Below are 14228 nucleotides of genomic sequence, written 5' to 3'. Positions count from 1 at the left end.
TCCTATTCCCATATGCAATATGGCTAAATATTGGATGTCCAGGGTGGAGGTCAAGCACTGTTTGAATAAGCTCACATGAAGATATATACTAACTATTAATCTTAAACAGGAAGACCTCATTTCTGAGGTAATAATGGTCATATCCCCCTGTTGAACTGCTCATGTGAAAGGGTGAGGGTATATGGTTGAGTAGACTTGTTCACATATGGCGCAAACCCAGTTGGTGCACTATGTGTCACATTCTCCTCCCATCATAACTGTTAACAGAAGCGGAACTCGCACTGTGTCCCCTCACAGGTATATCTCACAAAAAATATCTCACAAAATGTTTTGAAAGAACCTTGTTCTCCTTAACATGATGCTCTGATGAAAAGTCTAAAAATAGTTTTATGTTAACTCATAGCAATAATGACTCAAACTTTTGGATTGTATTTTCAGATAAAATGGAATTTAGATTCCCAATTTTGTTTTAACCCAGCACCTATGAACTTAATGCAAAGTGTGATTATAAGAAGATATATTTTGTAGGTTCGGTGCATGTTACATTCATCATGAGCTTTCAACCTACACCTACAGTGGCTTAGTTAATGGATTTATCATCATGCAGAAAGATTGCATTTGATTCCCACTAATGCACAATTCAAATAAATGGGACAAAACCTTTTCCATATCAGAGCTCGAGATAACTTTTTTTGAACAATTGAGTTTGTTCTCTAGGGTTTCTATTTTAATTGGCAAGCAAGCATTCGGTGCTGACTAAGTTCAAATATAGGATTCAAATTCTGATGAACAGTGGATCCTGGCATGACTAAGGGATGCAACTATGCACAGTGAATTTCCACACCTTCAAGAGGGGGGCTGATGGTTTGGACAAGGATAGGCCTGCATGGTGGTCTCACCGGTTTGTCCCCTTTCTGGAAGTTTGTGAGTAATTTAGGATGGCCATAAACTTCAACAAATATTATTCCAGTCATAAAACTGGTTAAATTAAAACAGCCAGGTGTTGTGGAGGGTATGAATAATAATGTCATGACACAGTTCCAAAATATTTGTCTTGTAGCACCATTGTAGGCAGCAATGTAGGTATAACTTAAAGCATCAACCGTGTTGTCATTGGCACAGTTTCAGTGTGGCTTATAATGGCTGAGCATGCTGAAACGGGTTCATTGAAGCTTTTGAAGCCATGTATTACAGTCTCATAACGGTCTGTTTATGGCAAGCAGAGTCAAAATAACATGGATGATGGCTTTTATGTACCTAGGGTCTGGCTATTCAAGCAAAGGGGTCAAGCACTTTTCACATACCGGTATCAGTATACCACATGATGGATTATTGAACTGAACTACATCACTCTAACTGAACTTGAATTAAACCTGTCAATACCACTTCTACCCAGCAACCGGATGTTGGCTGCACATGGAAGTTTAGTCTTGAGTTCTGCTCTAGGAGAACCAACAGATTTATTTGTGTTTCTGGTACCCAATCATCTTACATGCACCTGAAATGTTTTATCACATCTATAACGGTATATAGAAATACAATCTAATTATTATTTTTTCTGGTATCCCAATATGGGCAAAATGAGGACCTGACAGAATGATAAATGATAAAAGATTCCAGACCTCTCACTCCTCTCTCAGAAGGTCAAAGGTGACAGTTTTTTAACTGGGTTTCATGTATAGTTCCACTTACTCCGACCACCTGGTGTGATCGATTTAACTTTACAGTTGAATAACAACAACAACAACAACAACAATAATAATAATAATAAAAATAATAATAATAATAATAATAATAATAAACATTATTACCACAGTCAATGGATCAGTGTGCACTCAACAATTATTCTCAGCTGTGTATGAGACAGTGTATGACTTGGTTTGGTACCCAATTGCTGTGACCTGAAAAAATATTAGGTTCCTTTTCTGAAATGCTGGTGTCATGAATATTCTTTACAGAATATGATGACATGATTTCAATTTCAAAAGATATTCAAAGCATGGTTAAAGATAACAATAATATGTCGATCATATGATAATCCATACCTCACATTACTTTAAGCAAAAAAGTATTGATGTATATTGTAAACATCTTCTATCATCATGTATCACATTATCCAGCCCTGTGGATAAGCCCAATGATGAGCCTACATCTTGTGATGTCTACATCAAATTCAAAAAGCTTTACAACAGGTGAAATCAGACCCTGTCACCCTTACTCCGTGACACATGCTATAGACGTGATATGAACCATCGTCAATTTCACCTATAGAGAGATTGAACCGTGAATTGATGGAATGAAAATGAGCTATTATGCTGAGAATATTCACAGCAGGTTTTTTATGATAAGTACTGCCTCACACTAGGCAAAGTTTATGGTTCAGAAAGTCTGCTATATATAAAACTGAAAAGGAGGTTTTGATTTGACCGACAGCTATGAAATGTCTTCCACTGTTATGATTGATCAATGGTGGCCATGAAAAACTGACTTGAAATGGACAAGAGGTAATTTGGGAGAAATCATTGGCAGAACTGCCCCTAGGGTTCTTAATGTACTCAAAGTGGGTATGAACATCAGGTATGATAAATTTCTCATCAAAAAAGCAGTTACACTTAAAAATATCCTAACCATGTGGTGTCTATTTCAGACATGACTTAACAGGATCAATTTCAAGATTTTTGTACTTAAAGGATATAACGGACCATGTTGAACATGAAGGAAGGTACCGAGGTGAAGAGGATCCGATTTCATATACAAGCTGTTTTACTGGAGATAAACTTTAAAAAAAATAATTAAATTAAATTCTCATATCAAATTCTGTTTTTCTCCAGTGTGATTAACTTTGCACCACACCAGTTGGGGTTTCAGCTATTTATTATTATAATCACAAAACATGGAAATATTATTCCAGTTTCCTCCTTGTTTATTCTTCCTTGCTTTGAATTGGCAGATTGCTGGCAAGAAATTTACTGGTGATACTGTAACTTGACACCAGAGACAATGGAAAAGATTTGAATTTGGGCTTTTACAAGGCAGACATTATTGATCTGAGTCAAAAACATTTTATACACTTTCCCATCCTTTTGGACGCTTTAACTGGAACAGCTACTTAATTACAACATGATACTGCTCCTTAAGGTAATAGCTCACCTGAGATGAGTTTTAGGGGTGTTTGGGGGATATGGATCAGCAGTGAAACGATACATCGGCGCGTCGGTGCATCATGAGTTTTCATGTGATGATACGGTACACGATCGATTTTTCTGTATCGATACAAGACGATACACTTGCTGAAACAAAGTACTTACTACTCATTTAATTACCGATCTGTGAAGATCCGGGGTAGAATAGATCTTCAGCAGCCCATGCTTGCCATAAAAGGTGACTATGCTTGACGTAAGAGGCGACTATGCTTGACGTAAAAGGCGACGAACGGGATCGGGTGGTCAGACTGGCTGACTTGGTTGATGCATGTCATTGATCCCAATTGCGTGGATCTATGCTCATGATATAAATCACTGGATTGTCTGGTCCAGACTTGATTATTTACAGACCACCGTCATATAGCTGGAATATTACTGCGTGTGACGTTAAACAACAAACCAAACCAAACCAAAACCATTTCATTACCTCCTTGTCGTATAATATTGCAAAATGTGTTGTGATTAGTGTTTCAGGTACACTACTAAAAACCCTCCGCTACGAACATGTGTTTACAGCTAGCGGTTCCTTTGAACCTGCTCTGAAATATTTATAGTCAAGATGTTTCTACACGATATGGTGTAAACATGTGTATCATGATACATATCATATCATCATCTTGCTGTATCATATCACCCCGAAGTAGCAAAGTTCTGGAAGTGTTCACGTGCTGTGTTGAAGATCTAGATTCCCATGTGTATAATGAGTCATGTTCATCGCATCCCCATCAAGATGAGGATGAAAAGATCGTAAATGAGGACTAAAACTGAATTTTCTTACTTGCAATGTTTTTATTAAATTTTAAAGTGTCTTGAGTTTGTGGTTAACTTCGTTAACAGAAATCTATCAAAGCTGCGTGAAAACAAACCAACCCACAACAATCACTTGACATAGGTAATCTAACGACCTTACAAGAGGATTATTTTCACCACCAGTGGGGTGGGGGATATTAGAACAGAGTTCGTCCGTCCTTCCGTCTTCCTCCATCCGTCCGCTTCTCAAAGGGGACAGTTTCTCAAGAACTATTTAAGTTAGAGAAATTAAATTTTACACATTGACATTAATGATCATGATCTTTATTGAGTATGAAACTTGGTGTCTTAAATTCATTTTACAGAGTTATGGTTCTTGTTCTGTGCTTTTCAACTGAGAGCACACTGCATGAAATGGGGGACGAGTTTTTATCTGTTTTATCAGAAACTACTGTCGTTAGTTTATCAAAGAGATACTTATCAAGAATTAGTTCGAGAATTGGTGCCATAAATTATTTTTTCCAGAGAAGGGCCCTTTTATTTTTTATTAATTTCGCATTTTATGCATTTTCTGCATTTTCTGATGACATAATTTAAAGCGTCTCTAGTGCCTGTCTCTTAAGGCTTTATAGGACTCTTTTTTTATAGTTTATATTCACAACTTTATGAACAAAAAAAATGTAATGTGTCCCATGGCAGGGAAAGAGATATTTCTTTTCAGAATTATCCATAACAGTCCTTGCTGCCAAGTGAGAAAATAACCATCTCGCTGACTTGATTGATGCATGTCATCGTATCCCAATTGCGTAAATCATAACTCATGATGTAAATCACTGGGTTGTCTGGGCCAGACTCGATTATTTACAGACCGGTGTCTTAAAGCTGGAATATTGGAGTGCGGTGTTAATCAACAAACTCACTCACTCACTCAGTCCTGTGTTGAGAGCCCCAACAGAATCTGTGAATCACAAACTGTGTTGTGAACAACATGGCATGAGACCCTAAACATTGAACAGATGAGTCTACTTGGGGCGGTCTCCCCACTTCAACAATGATAAACAAACACAAAGATCGACAAAAACACAAAACTATATATCCCTTTGAAATATGCTCAATACAGACATGTATTCATTTCAAAATCCAACAAAAATATTTAGATACCAATTCTTTGATTACATCCAAAATATATTCCAAATGGCATTTCAGAATTTTCTGTTTACATTTGTGCCAAAACATGCTTATTATGATTGTAGGCGTTACAGAGCTATAAGAACATGGTGAACTCAGGCACATGGCGTATTTGAAAAGACTTCAAAGCCAACACTCTATCCATTTATCCCAAGATGTTCTTAGAGGATATAGCCTTCCCAAAATACATATTGCAAAACAAACATTCCTGTCTTGGCGCCAAAGTCTGCCTTTCCCAACCATTCCTGCTAAGTTGTGTTGGACTTTGATTGTATTGCACGGTTAATTAACATTAGTGTATAAGCAGGTTTAAGATAATGATTGTTTTGTTGCTGCCACTCTAGAATAATATTCTGAGGAAGCATTTGCTGTTTTAAGTTTTTCCAAGTGGATTCAAGTAGGATGTAGACTTGTAACTTGACCAATTTGTAAGATGCTTGGATGTCGAGGGCATAAAGAGCCTGAAGACTTGTTTGAGGGAGTGAAAGGAGATTTGAGATGGAGCTATGGCTTCCTTGGGGATCATATTTCAGCTGACCAGAAGGAATCTTAAGAGCTTATTTTAGTGTTCTCTCTGTCTGTTAGCAGCAAGTCCCCTACCAGGACTGGGGGAAATCTGAAACAAACTAAATCGGTCAGCCAGTCCGGCATGTCTGGCTAGCAATATTCAACAATTAGGAAATCAGCATAAGGTTTCTTATTACATGTTCTAACACAAGAGAAATTAATGACTGTAATACAAGATTTCACAGAGTTTGTGTTAGTCTTACCTATGTCCTCAGTTCTGCATATTTAGAAGCAGCCATGACTAAAGCAGTTTGCGTAGCCTGGTGCTGTAAATTGCATGATTAATAGTGTTTCGTACTATTTTGCTGGGGAAAGTTATTTTTTACTCAATCTAGCTTATATTATGAGACTGTATGTTGATTGTTTGTATTTTCTGTATTGAAAAAAACATATTTGTAACTTGTTACTACTAAAATTAACTTACAGTGCAGAGTTGCTTCCCTTAGTCAAATCAGGATCTGCTGGAGGAAATACTTATCCATTTCTGCACAGGAAATATTGTTTTGTTGAGGTTGCAGCATTAGGGGGCCTGGATGGGGCTTTTAGAAGCTTTCAGGGGGTTTTGTGGTGGGTTTGTGGGGGACATTTTCAGATTTGACCTGTTGGTAACAAAATGGCTTCTGATGCAATTCTCTATTTTGATATTTTTGCATGTTTTTTTTTCCAGGTAAACAATTGACTTGCCTTTGCATGTGTTTGTGATGGGTGCCAATGGTGGGGCAGGATATGCTTGCCTTTTCGCAAACACCTGATATCATCACTATTTGATAGCGATTCAAAAGCACATACTTGTGACATAGTCAGAATTACAATCAACTCTGCTTTTAGCAGGCTACCTGTTTCTTATGATTATGGAAATGGTTTTGTCGCTTTTATTCCAAATTAGTTGCATATCTTTCAATATTCCATGATTAAAATTTAAAACAGACTAATAATCATCAAAGTTGCAAGATTTCCCTCAAGTCATAGTAAATTGGTCCAGCCTCACTGACATAAAATTCTTTGTTTAATTTAATTGAAAGAATTTCAAGACTAATGACCGATGTCCTTGGGGGTACAAAAGCTGATTAAACACTGCTACAACCATCTTGTCCATTTCAAACAGTGACAAGAAAATGACAGGTGAAAAGGTCACCTGTCACCTGTGGATATACATATGTCTCTAGCTGTCATTTACAGAACTGCAATATATTTCATCAGCAGTTCAGACGACAATTGTGTGCATATCAAATTATGACATGTCAAAGCAAGAAAAGAAACAATTTCGATGTTTTGATTCTTGAAAGAGACAACGTTTTCCAGGAGACTGATCTTGACCTGAAGACATTTTTACACATGGCTGCCTCTCACGTGCCCAACACAAAACACCATTATAATAAGTTTTGTTACAATTTGACATGTTCGTTGATTTCCGCCACACAGGTGCTTGTCAATTACAGGTTTACAATGAATGAATGACCAGTAGTCACAAACAGGGCTGATGGCTAGGGGAGAGGTGATAGAACTGGTTGACCTCTGAAGTTTATGACTTTCCGAATGTGAAGATTTTTACTGACCAATAACTGACTAGTAACTATGTGTAATTCCTAACAAACTGATGGTATTTGGAGCAACGCCATGTTGCAAGACAGCTCTACCCATCAAATATCCATCAAACTCACATTTGCTGTAAACGAAGACATTTGCTTGGTTGTTAATGGTAGTGCTCTTGGAGTCTTTGTGATATAATTTAAACCAGAAACCCTCCACCATATGGGAATAGAATTAATCATTATTCCATCATAACTGTACATTAGCTGTCCGATTCACTTTAAAAAATAAATAGAAACTAAATTTAATTACATAAAACTACATTTAAGCGAACACAATCTTGATCTAGTAAAAAGATGTAATTGCCTGCCTCCAATCCAATTGAAGTTAAAATGAACTAAGGTTATCTCTACCAGAAAACTTATTCTGATAATGAATAATCATTTAGCTCAGTTTTGTAATATTAAGCAAAAATACAAATGACAGAATACATGTTATAGCAACAATATTGTAACAATTTCCTTCACCTGTTGCCAGAACTCCTCAATAAATTCCTGAACAAATATTCCTAAATTCCTTTGTCTGTGAGTGAAATGCCCTAAGTCTACCAAATCAATTCGCCAAAGTTTTATCCTGACTTGTCCGGTATCCTTGAATCTTGTGTGCTTTGGAATTTCCTGGGTTTCTGCCAGAACAAAAATGTTTGCCTCACTGATCCTCAAAGTAACATTACACATAATTATCAATAATTAATACCTTCCTCCTGGTTGGGCTCGAATCCATTTTCTTGGTGTTCTTAATGGGATCTTTGAGCAGAGATGCAAAAAGTGGATTGTTATGTTCAAATGGAGATCTGAATTTTTTAGGCTTATTAAGAGATAATTGTTCCACATGGGATATTACAGACAAATTTGTTAGAATTTGCTGCAAGCCACATGGAAGAATTACACATCAAATTGAATCAGTTTAAAAATTAGTTTTTGAGGATTGCAGCAAATGAAATTAAAGCTGATTTTCAAACTGGTTTAAGGCTTCATACACGGAGACTTAAATCATCAATTTTTTTAAGCCTTGGATATTTTTATAGGTCAATGATTTATTGTTATTTTCATCATTACCACTGATTAATGAAAGAGTTATTTATGCTATGAAAGAACTTCTGAATGAAAGTTCGAATTAGATACAAAGTATTTTTTTTAATTAACTTAAACTCACAGAATGTATGAATTACTGTAAAAAAACATTTAAAAAAATCTTTTTCAATCATACATGCATTACACATATTAATATTACACTAAATCATGTTTACTTGACATGTTCAATTTAAATAAAGGTAAAGACATTTCTTAATGGCTTTTGAAAATAAGAAAACTTGCGATGAAGGAAAAAAACATCTGTTATTGATGTTAGGCTTCATCAAAACAGTTCAGGGTAAGCTGAAACATATGTTGATCCTCCATACAAACACCTGAAATGGCTTTTCCCAGTACTACAAACTATGTTCCTGTGCTGCCACCGTGTGTAATGTATACATGCTATATATTTGTACATAGCTTTCACAGTTCTGACATTTGTAATTAAACTACATACACTTTGGCATGTATTACACATTCATTCATTCTTCTGATTTATCTGCAGGAACTTGAGTCTTTTATAGAACATATAAACTTAAAATTTCAAATTATTTGACATTTTTGTTATTCAAATGTAAGCTCATGTGTTGCATTATCTTGATGGTTTGAAAACAATTTTTTTATGCAAGTTATTTCACGTTTCCAGTCTCCCGAATTGATGTTCATTTCACTCATGCAAAGAAAATGTCAAGGAATTAAGTCCAGATTTACAGAATCTTTACTTTTCTGAAAAAAAATAGATGTAGCATATCTGCTGAAACATATTTCAAACGCTACACTCTTTTTCTAGAAAAACAAACATGGAAGTTATTTCAGTGATTCAAAACATATCAGTCAGAAGAGCAGCGAAACCAATAACACCACGTTAACACCACGTGTCCGAGTGTACATTTCACTTCCCACACATACTGTCAGTGATGCACGACACTGCGACATGGCATGACTAAGTATACTTTCCTTCCTCTGGCTTGTCTCGTTCATGCAATAGGAACATTGACTTTCTTGTGAAATATACGTATATGAAGACATTAAAGTAAAATTCATTGTTCTGTGAGGATTGGAAATCAATATGTGACTTTGCTGAGGCAACGAATGGCCTTGAAATGTGTTTGCTCTGAAGTGTTTATTGTCACAGAATGACTTGGAAGATTTGAAAGAAAGGAACAAACATGGGAATAATTCATGGATGAGGTTTGAAGTGTTGGAAATGGGAAAGTTTCCCACAATACTGATATGGTTAACAAAAGGGTCTAATATACATTTTAGATAGTCTGATGGTGTGTCATGGCATACTTTCAAAAGTTCTGAACTAAACATTTTAGTGACACTAGTTTGCATATTGTAATTGCATTTAACAAATTGTGCAAGTTTGTGTCATGCTGTTGATCAGCAAATAAAATGTTTAATGATATAGGTTGTTAGCTCATGCAATCATGAGTGAGTGAGTGAGTACGGTTTTATGCCGCTTTTAGCAATATTTCAGCAATATCATGGTGGGGAGCACCAGAAATTGGCTTCACACATTGTACCCATATCGGGAATCGACCCGGAGCCTTCGGCGTGACAAGCGAACGTTTCAACCACGAGGCTGCCCCACTACCCCAGGCAAGCATGTGCTATGATGATACATCAATGATATGTCCATTATTTAATAGATTGTTTGTATATATAGTTGTGTCTAACATGTGTAGAAAAAAACTAAACATTCAAAAATATCTTCCATACTGTGCCCATGTCGGATCAAATACATGTTAAGTAACACAACTTGATGACACAATACCATATTCCTGTAACATGATTAATGTTAACTCACTGTAGATACCCGGTAAGCATATGATATGGATTAAAGTGAGATCGAGTTATACTGAGTTATATCTATTGCTGTACATTCATGATTTGCTTCAGTATCAGCTCATTACCCAGAGGACATTATTAAACCAAACCCCAGACGAACTCGTAACAAGCTTAGAAGCAATTATTCAAAATCCTTTGTCACCTTAATCTCTTCCTATACCATTATAAAATATTGCTGTACTTAGAGTAAAACAATATTCATTCACTCACCTTACCCATACAGCTGTGACACAACCAGAACATTGCTGACTGTGAGGTAAATAAATGTTCATTTGCTTTCCCTACACCACTTTCTGATTTACTTCCTTATTTAGTACTCAGTAAAACACTTTTGTTTCTTCTTTCCCCAAGGCCTTCTTCATAAAATTTCCACATCCCCTTCAACCGCCTGTTTTGACCACCACTTCTTGCACTGGTACATTCTTTCCCTTTGCTAGTTTACCACCCTACTTGCAGTACTCCCTACTGCCTCAGTTTGTGCTTGCTCCCCTCTACCATCCCCCGTCCCCTCTACCATCCCCTACCCCCTCTACAATTCCATGCCCCCCCTCTACAATTCCCTGCCTCCCTCCACAATTCCCCCCATCTACCATCCCCTGCCCCCCTCTTCAATTCCCCCCCCCCCCCTCTACAATTCCCTGCCCCCCTCCCCCTGTACAGTTCCATGACCCCCTGTACAATTCCCTCCCCCCCCCTCTACAATTCCCTGTCCTCCTCTATTATTTCTGGGTACAATGTGTGAAGCCCATTTCTGGTGTCCCCCGCCGTGATATTGCTGGAATATTGCTAAAAGCGGCGTAAAACCATATTCACTCACTCACTCTATTATTTCCCCTCCCCCTCTCTACCATCCCCTTCCCTCCCCATAACCATCCCCTGTCCCCCTCAACCATCCCTGTCCCAACCACTACTTTCAAATACCAGTATTCCTTTCCTATTCCCTAAGCTATTAACACTTTCCCAATACTTTTCTACCACTTTTCCACAATCATTTTCAAAATGCCTTCACAATACTTGCATCATATTTGAGAGTCTTTCTCTATCACTCCCCCACACAACCATTTTCCCACTCCTTACCCAATGCCTTGACCATCAAAGTCTGAAGTCTTTCTGTAACACTTCCCTACTATACAACCTTTGTCACACCCTCCCTCCCTGTGCACTTTCACTGCCAATATATACAGTGATACACTATGTATTCTTTCTCAATTCACTTTTCCTAATCCAGTTTCCAAATCCCTTCTAAACACTTGTTAACTATTGTCTGTATTTTATTTCCCAAAGACTTTCTCCACAACTGTCCCTCCCACACAAATAATACTTTACAAAGATAATCCTTGCTCAGCACTTTCTCTCAACAGTTCATTTCCCCATACAACCCTTCTGAAATCTTTCCCCACCATATTCTCTGTAGGTTGAGCTTTGATACTGCCACCCCCCCCCCCCCCCCCAACCCCCCACTTCCTTCTTTCATGTGACAAAACTTCACCCAGCCCCTTCTCTTCTCCCCCCACCCCCCCAACCCCTATTCCCCTTACAATTGTCTTTTCCCCTTCAAAATGTCAAAATCTAAAGACCCCCACCCCACGCCCAAACCCTGACCTCTACATGAACAAAAATCCAATCCAAAAGTCCAAAAGTCAAACTCTCAATTTACATCAGATGTTTTTATTCTTAAACTCAAGAATAAACTATATAATACTCTCATTGAATACCTTTCACATCCACTTATCAACTCTTTCACACAAGCCTATTTGGAGAGACTAGCATTTGCCCCCAACACAGGCCTAGCATTTAGGGTTATTTGTTTTACCAGTAATCGTACAGTAACATCACTGTTTATATTTCTAAATATTTTTCATGGGTATCAGACCTGACATATCAAAGTGTCATATTTCATATACAGCGTGTTTTTGCGTAAATTGCGGTCCTGTGCAGAAAGTTACCGCTGATAAGACGTCCGTCAAAGGATCCATTCAGAGTTTGGTTACCGAAGCAGGAATAGAGCTTTCTTTAGCACGGAGTTCAGATCATATCTTATAAAGTAAACTAGTGGGAAAAACGACAACCACGATTTTTGATTGGAATCAACAATTAACCGTTGTTACATATAGCGGTTGTGTTGCACAGGATAAAACAACAAGTACATTATATCATAGCTCTCACCCTGCAGTGACGGTTTAATGGTTGGTCATTCAGTCCTCGCAACAAATTGTACATTTTATATTATATGTGAAACCATTTTATCAAACCAGTTTGTTTTATTTCTAACCCTTATTATATTCATTGACGATGAATAAAATGATGTTTGTTGATGGTGTCTTGATAAGTGGTTGGACAAATAACTACGGATACGGTCTCATATCAGAACTGAGTATAGTTTGCTGTATGATAACAATATCAGTTAATTAATCCGCTCATCTAGTTAATTAAGTATAAAAACAAAAACCTGATTAGCGATCAAGTGTCAAAAAGCTACCACCGCACATCAATTAGCGCGCAAGGATTTAATCCTAATTTGTCGCCAATATCAACTTACCGTTCACACTCTCGCCCAAACTGTCACGGGCGTATCATGCAGGTACTCCACGTGCTGAAATGTACAAGTTGACGACACCGTCCACACGTGCAACTGTCACTGACACTATGCAATGTATTCCACTGATATTGTCACTCCGTAGCGTCCAGCCTCGATGTTGTCTAATCCTATACGAGAGACAGCACAATATCTTACTAAACTACGTTTGATTCTGTATCCTTACCACGCTGATCGGATTTGACGCAGAGTCAGTCCTCGCGGCTTCCGACTGTTTGGGGATAATACCACCACACGCCTATCTCATCGAGACGTCAATCAACCATCGTAGCTCCGCCCCTCAGCCAACCACCTTCCAGCTTTCCGATACAAGCTTTATGAGTTTGCGGTAGAGCGCTGTGCCCGATGTACAGTACTGCACAGAAATAGATTCCGTGGACTAAAAATGATATCGATTTGTCAGTTATATGTTACGTTTGTATCCCACTCTTACCAGTTGAGGGATTGTGATTTAATTAACAAATATAGGTTCAGTTTTGTCATGATGATTTTCCTAATAAATATTTCCTTGTAACTCGTGTGTATATTGCGCAGCAAAGCGGAAACTTGTTCTCATTTTGAAGTCGATTGTAACAATGTTATTTGTTAATATTCTGCTCTGTTGGGGAGATTTATGTCAATCACGTGGAAATTCCTGGTCTTATGATAGTGACAACAATAGAACGTCGCGTCATCATTTCCCGTTTAGATTGTTAAGTCATTTACAATCAGCTTTCATACTTATAAAAATAATGATGTTAATTACAACCGCGCAATGACAGTCCCGTGACTTCGTGCACATTTATATGGAAACTGCTGTGCAACATATCCAACACTTGGGGGAAGTTGTTATGCATTTTGTTGTCTTAATTGGAGAGACAGTCAGATTTTATAAATTCATGTCATTCGACAGAAACGCATATATTGACTAAAAACCACCCATCCTTCCATCCATCCATCCATCATCCATCCGCCCGCCCGCACGCCCGCCCGCGCTCGCTCGTTCGCTCACTCACTCACTCACTCACTCTCGCGTTGCCAGGCCGACATAGTTGACGCGGTAGCAGCCAGTGCCCTGATTGACAACGCGATCTTAGTGCTATAGTCAGTTGGCCACCAGAGGGAAAGAGGCTTAGTTAAGATTTTCGTTCCAACTTTTTTCTGTATGTCTAAAACTATTTCTATTGCATGAAGGACGTATCTGCACACGATTTCCAATTGGTAGTAAGCTTGCAAGTGCGTGCGTGAATTTTCAGATTCATAGATTATGTTGATGCAGTGGATGAGTGGGGTAATTGCAACAATGCTTTAAAACACTATAAAAGTAAACTCAAAAAGAATAATGATGTTTCAGGTTTTTCTATGAACATCAATGGTGGCCATCTTGAATTTCAAGATGGCCGCCATTTTGACCTGTTTTTAAAATCA

At 37.8% G+C, this 14228-nt stretch overlaps 1 protein-coding gene across 2 annotated transcripts in view; it reads right to left on the bottom strand.

The window, feature by feature from the left end:
- The window catches only part of LOC124115026 (protocadherin beta-17-like), a 40896-nt gene extending 27810 nt beyond the window's left edge, over nucleotides 1-13086 (bottom strand). The window contains exon 1 of one of the 2 annotated variants that reach the window (XM_046475825.2): nucleotides 12765-13086. The gene's annotated coding sequence lies outside the window, so the exon portion shown is untranslated. The remainder of the gene's footprint in view (nucleotides 1-12764) is intronic. The other variant, XM_046475823.2, reaches the window with a different exon arrangement.
- Between the last annotated feature and the right edge of the window lie 1142 nt (nucleotides 13087-14228).

This window comes from Haliotis rufescens, unplaced genomic scaffold (genome assembly GCF_023055435.1).
Source record: "Haliotis rufescens isolate VD_foot unplaced genomic scaffold, xgHalRufe1.0.p SCAF_7, whole genome shotgun sequence".
NCBI lineage: Eukaryota > Metazoa > Mollusca > Gastropoda > Lepetellida > Haliotidae > Haliotis > Haliotis rufescens.
This window is presented reverse-complemented; position numbering and strand designations above follow the sequence as displayed.